At 57.0% G+C, this 5,000-nt stretch overlaps 3 non-coding genes across 3 annotated transcripts in view; all 3 read right to left on the bottom strand.

Moving 5' to 3' along the window:
• The window catches only part of LOC140214885 (large subunit ribosomal RNA), a 3,960-nt gene extending 3,737 nt beyond the window's left edge, over window positions 1-223 (bottom strand). The window contains exon 1 of the ribosomal RNA XR_011891812.1: window positions 1-223. This exon is cut by the window's left edge and continues 3,737 nt beyond it. This is a non-coding gene — a ribosomal RNA (large subunit ribosomal RNA).
• Window positions 224-1,369: 1,146 nt separating this feature from the next.
• On the bottom strand, window positions 1,370-1,522 carry LOC140214884 (5.8S ribosomal RNA). The gene has a single exon (XR_011891811.1). It is a non-coding gene; the product is annotated as a 5.8S ribosomal RNA (ribosomal RNA).
• Window positions 1,523-3,097: 1,575 nt separating this feature from the next.
• Window positions 3,098-4,911, bottom strand: LOC140214890 (small subunit ribosomal RNA). Its single transcript, XR_011891817.1, has one exon. It is a non-coding gene; the product is annotated as a small subunit ribosomal RNA (ribosomal RNA).
• Window positions 4,912-5,000: the final 89 nt, after the last annotated feature.

The raw sequence follows: 5,000 nt of genomic DNA, 5'->3' as shown, positions 1-5,000 counted from the left end.
ACTCTGGGACAAGCCCCTGTCAGGGGGACTTGCACCGTCGCAAACACCCGAGAACGTCGCCTCCCATACACCACATTTCCCGACCGCCTGCAAGGACGGGGGATTCGGTGCTGGGCTCGGTCCCGTTTCGCTCGCAGCTACTCGGGGAATCCCTGTTGGTTTCTTTTCCTCCGCTTAGTGATATGCTTAAATTCAGCGGGTTGTCTCGCCTGATCTGAGGTCGACAACGGATACATCGCTTTCGCCCATTCCAGCACGACCGAGTACGACGCCCTGCCACGTCCTTACGGACGAGGCTGGCAGGCGGCACAACGCCTGCGCGCGTGCGTCATACGAGCGGTATGCCGAAAAGGACTCGACACGTTCGAAAACCCAGCGCCAACCGAGTGCGACGCCCTACCACGTCCTTCGCCCAACACGGAGCTACTTATAGACGAGGCTGGCAGGCGGTGAACCGCCTGCGCGCGTGCGGCGCACGAGCAGTTGCGTGGTAAGCGACCGTGTCTGAAGCCCAAACACCACCGAGGCAAAGATCGCCTTAGCAGCGCGCCGCTTCAGCGGGCACCGCAGGGGCGACTAAAACCTGGCGGGAGGCATCGTCTCGTGTAGCGTCGCCCCTGCCCCAACTGGAGTGGCCCAGTCTTTAGGGGACAGAGACTGCGAAGCACTTGGACCGACGGCGGACTACGACGGAACGCTTCAGCTCGGCCAACGGGGCACCCACGCTCTCGAAGGAGACATTTTCCGTTTCGCGGCAATTCTCCGCCGTGCCGTGACTCTTCTCGCTCGCAGACTGCGCTGTCGCGTCGAACCGCTTTCGGGGGCCACCCTTCTCCTCCCCGCTCCTCGCAAGAATCTGCCGATTCCCATTCCTGCGACGAAGCCCGGAAGGGCGCCCACACAACTGCGGTGACGTGAACGAGCGACCAGCTCTGGAGCTCGACGTACTTCGAAGGCAAACAGCGCAAATTGCGATCGCGCTGGCTTTGCGCACGGCGCGGGAATCGGCCGGCGTTTCATTCCCACGTTTTCCGTGCACGCAAGCGTGCGCTTCCGACTCTCTCGCAAACGTGCGCGCTACATGGCAACAGACGTTCGCGCCTCGTGCTTGGACCGCTCTTTCCCTGCAGGTATCCGACTCCATCCTGCGGCGGTCTTGCTAGAGGCGCGCACTCGTCACGCTGCAGTAGTAATGCCTCGTTTCCGTCTTTTCGAAGAATTGGCACAACGGTTTGCCACCGTCTCCCTCTCGTGAGGCCGCTGGCGCGTGGCTTTAGCGCTCAACGTACTGTCCATGATGCCGACGCGGTCAAAACGAGTCGACGGACGCACGTTCCCTGTGCGCCGAAGTCTCTCTTGATATGTGATCCGACCCTCAGACAGACGAAGCCAAGGGAAGACCCAAGGCCGCAATGTGCGTTCAAAGAATCAGTGCTCAGTGTGTCCTGCAATTCACACCAAGTCTCGCAGCTGGCTGCGTTCTTCATCGACCCGAGAACCGAGTGATCCACCGCTTAGAGTCGTGAAAAATAGTTTGTTCAATTCAGTACAGTACAACCAGGGTTTTAGGCACGTGGCGTCTCCCTGTGTGTGGTTTCGAAGAGCGCCTTTCGGCGTGCGCTCCTCCAGTCTCGCTCTTTCGGCGGCCGCGTCTCAGCAGCTGAAAGCCTAATGGCACTCCACTCCTGCTACTCGCGCGTGTGTTTTGCGCCCACGCCTTCCTCGCTTGCCCTCGAGGTAGCTTATGCCGTTTGCGCGCACTCGAAGCCGGTTTTACCTGCCATCCAACCACCGGACCCGTGTGTCTCGTGTGCACGTTCACATCGCTCCACTAAAAATTGCAAAGAGCGACAGAGCCATGATTAGGGCTAAGCCGCTGTGGAGTCTTTAACGGCTACACGGCCACGGGCAGGGCTTCACCCCCATCGACGTGCTTCGCTTCAGTCAGCAGTAGGTTCATAGAAGGGCCTCAAACACACACACACTTTCGCATCGGCAGATCGCCGCAGCATAACCGCTGTTGATCCAACAGCCTACTTGAGACGAAAGACAAGAGCCCGGCGCGCGTACTCGCGCAGCTCTCCAAAACCACTCGGCCAGTGCCAGGGACGGCTCCCTGCGCCGGCGCCACAACAAGTCTACTTGAGGCGGAAGACGAAGCCAGCAAGGGCCTGGCCGCAAGTGCGTTCGAATCCGGGACTACAGTCCCTCGTCTGTCCGTACTTCCTCTTTCGACGTGCGGCGCCTTCCCAAAGCGCACAAGTCCGCTAACCGCAGAACGCTTCCGACGTAGCAAAGCCGCGTTTCCTTCGGTACTTCGCAGCAACGCCGCCTTTCCCTCGGCGGCGGGCGAATAGCCTGCAGACGTCGTCGCATTAAACCGCGATCTCGACACCTCGCGCGTCACGAGCAGGAGCCGACCGGCAGCCTCCGGCCCTTTCGGACTCGGTGGCATTTGCCGCGGAGGACGGGGAGAGCACTTTAGGCCACGGTTCCTTCCGTACTTGGCAGCCGCACCCTCATACCGACAGTTCCATGACCGACCGAGCGCCACACCGTTCCTTTAGTACTTGGGCGGCAACAAAGTCGGGTCGTTACTCCATACTCGCCGCAGGAAGCGACCGGCAGCCGCCAGACTTTTCAGACTCGGCAGCGTTTGCCGCGGAGGACGGGAGAGCGCTCGCACCACGGTTCCGTGTGTGTACTAAGCGGCAGCGGCATTAGCTCTCGACCGTCAGTTCCTTGACCGACCGCACGCTTCGCCGTTCCCCTCGTACTGGGCAAAGCAGCAGGTCGGGTCGTCTTACTCCCATTCCGCGCAAGAGCGCCAAAGCGGACAGAAAGCCCACCCAGTGTGCGTTACGCCGTTTCTACCCGCGGGCGCGGCCAAGCCAACCGTCCAAGGTTGCAGCCGGCGTCCACTGGGCGCAACAAATTTGGCACGGGGCGCCCCTCAAAATTCAGGCAGTCCCCGGCATGTTCGGGTATAGCCGTCCCCGCGTCCAAGCGGGGCCAGCGGCGGAAAGCGTCGGGCGCAGCGAGCTGCTTCACCCACACGGGGTAGAAACAATGGCGCTCGCCACCCTTCACAATCCGGTAATGATCCTTCCGCAGGTTCACCTACGGAAACCTTGTTACGACTTTTACTTCCTCTAAATGATCAAGTTTGGTCATCTTTCCAACAGACCGGCGCAACCGAAAGGCCGCGCCGGACATCGGTCCGAAGACCTCACTAAATCATTCAATCGGTAGTAGCGACGGGCGGTGTGTACAAAGGGCAGGGACGTAATCAACGCGAGCTTATGACTCGCGCTTACTGGGAATTCCTCGTTCAAGGGGAACAATTGCAAGCCCCTATCCCAATCACGAAAGAAGTTCCACGGGTTACCCAGTCTTTTCAGACAGGGATAAAGACACGCTGCTTCCTTCAGTGTAGCGCGCGTGCGGCCCCGGACATCTAAGGGCATCACAGACCTGTTATTGCTCTGTTTCGTGCGGCTAGGAGCCGCTTGTCCCTCTAAGAAGGTTGTAAGGTGCTGGGAACCCCGCACCTATTTAATAGGCTAGAGTCTCGTTCGTTATCGGAATTAACCAGACAAATCGCTCCACCAACTAAGAACGGCCATGCACCACCATCCACCGAATCAAGAAAGAGCTCTCAATCTGTCAATCCTCCCAGTGTCCGGGCCGGGTAAGTTTTCCCGTGTTGAGTCAAATTAAGCCGCAGGCCCACTCCTGGTGGTGCCCTTCCGTCAATTCCTTTAAGTTTCAGCTTTGCAACCATACTTCCCCCGGAACCCAAACACTTTGGTTTCCCGGAAGCTGCCCGCCGAGTCATTTGAGTAACTCAGGCGGATCGCTGGTTGGCATCGTTTATGGTCAGAACTAGGGCGGTATCTGATCGCCTTCGAACCTCTGACTTTCGTTCTTGATCAAAGAAAACATTCTTGGCAAATGCTTTCGCAGTAGTTCGTCTTGCGACGGTCCAAGAATTTCACCTCTAGCGCCGCAATACGAATGCCCCCGTCTGTCCCTCTTAATCATTACCTCGTATTCCAAAAACCAACAGAACAGAAACGAGGTCTTGTTCTATTATTCCATGCAAGTTTATTCAGGCGACTCGCCTGCGTTGAGCACTCTAATTTTTTCAAAGTAAAAGCACCGGCCTTCTCGAGGCACACAATGAAGTGCACCAAGAAAGGACCGGCATGATGTTCAGTCCGAGCCGTCGCATCGGGTAGATGCACTACTCGTCTGGAACTGAGATCCAACTACGAGCTTTTTAACCGCAGCAGCTTTAGTATACGCTATTGGAGCTGGAATTACCGCGGCTGCTGGCACCAGACTTGCCCTCCAATTGATCCTCGTTAAAGGATTTAGAGTGTACTCATTTCAATTACGGGGCCTCAAAAGAGTCCCGTATTGTTATTTTTCGTCACTACCTCCCCGTGCCGGGAGTGGGTAATTTGCGCGCCTGCTGCCTTCCTTGGATGTGGTAGCCGTTTCTCAGGCTCCCTCTCCGGAATCGAACCCTGATTCTCCGTTACCCGTAACAACCATGGTAAGCAAGTAACCTACCATCGAAAGTTGATAAGGCAGACACTTGAAAGAAACGTCGCCGGCTCGTGGCCATGCGATCAGCACAAAGTTATCCAGAGTCACCACACAATACGGGCCGAAACCCGATCGATCTTGGTCTAATAAAAGCACCCGTCGCCCAAAGGGCTTCAGGCTCACTGCATGTATTAGCTCTAGAATTGCCACAGTTATCCAAGTAGGAAGAAACGATCTAAGGAACCATAACTGATTTAATGAGCCATTCGCGGTTTCGCCTTATTTCGGCATGTACTTAGACATGCATGGCTTAATCTTTGAGACAAGCATATGATTACTGGCAGGATCAACCAGGTAATCGTTCAACTGCGCGTCCAGCCTTTCAAGCAGGCCGGACGCCGTTTTTGCGATGCCGAGGCCACCTTCAGGCGCCCTATCACGCTTCG

Source organism: Dermacentor andersoni, unplaced genomic scaffold, assembly GCF_023375885.2.
Source record: "Dermacentor andersoni unplaced genomic scaffold, qqDerAnde1_hic_scaffold ctg00000712.1, whole genome shotgun sequence".
NCBI classification, from domain to species: Eukaryota; Metazoa; Arthropoda; class Arachnida; order Ixodida; family Ixodidae; genus Dermacentor; species Dermacentor andersoni.
The sequence above is the reverse complement of the archived record's forward strand: the minus strand, read 5'-3'. Positions and strand labels throughout refer to the sequence as shown.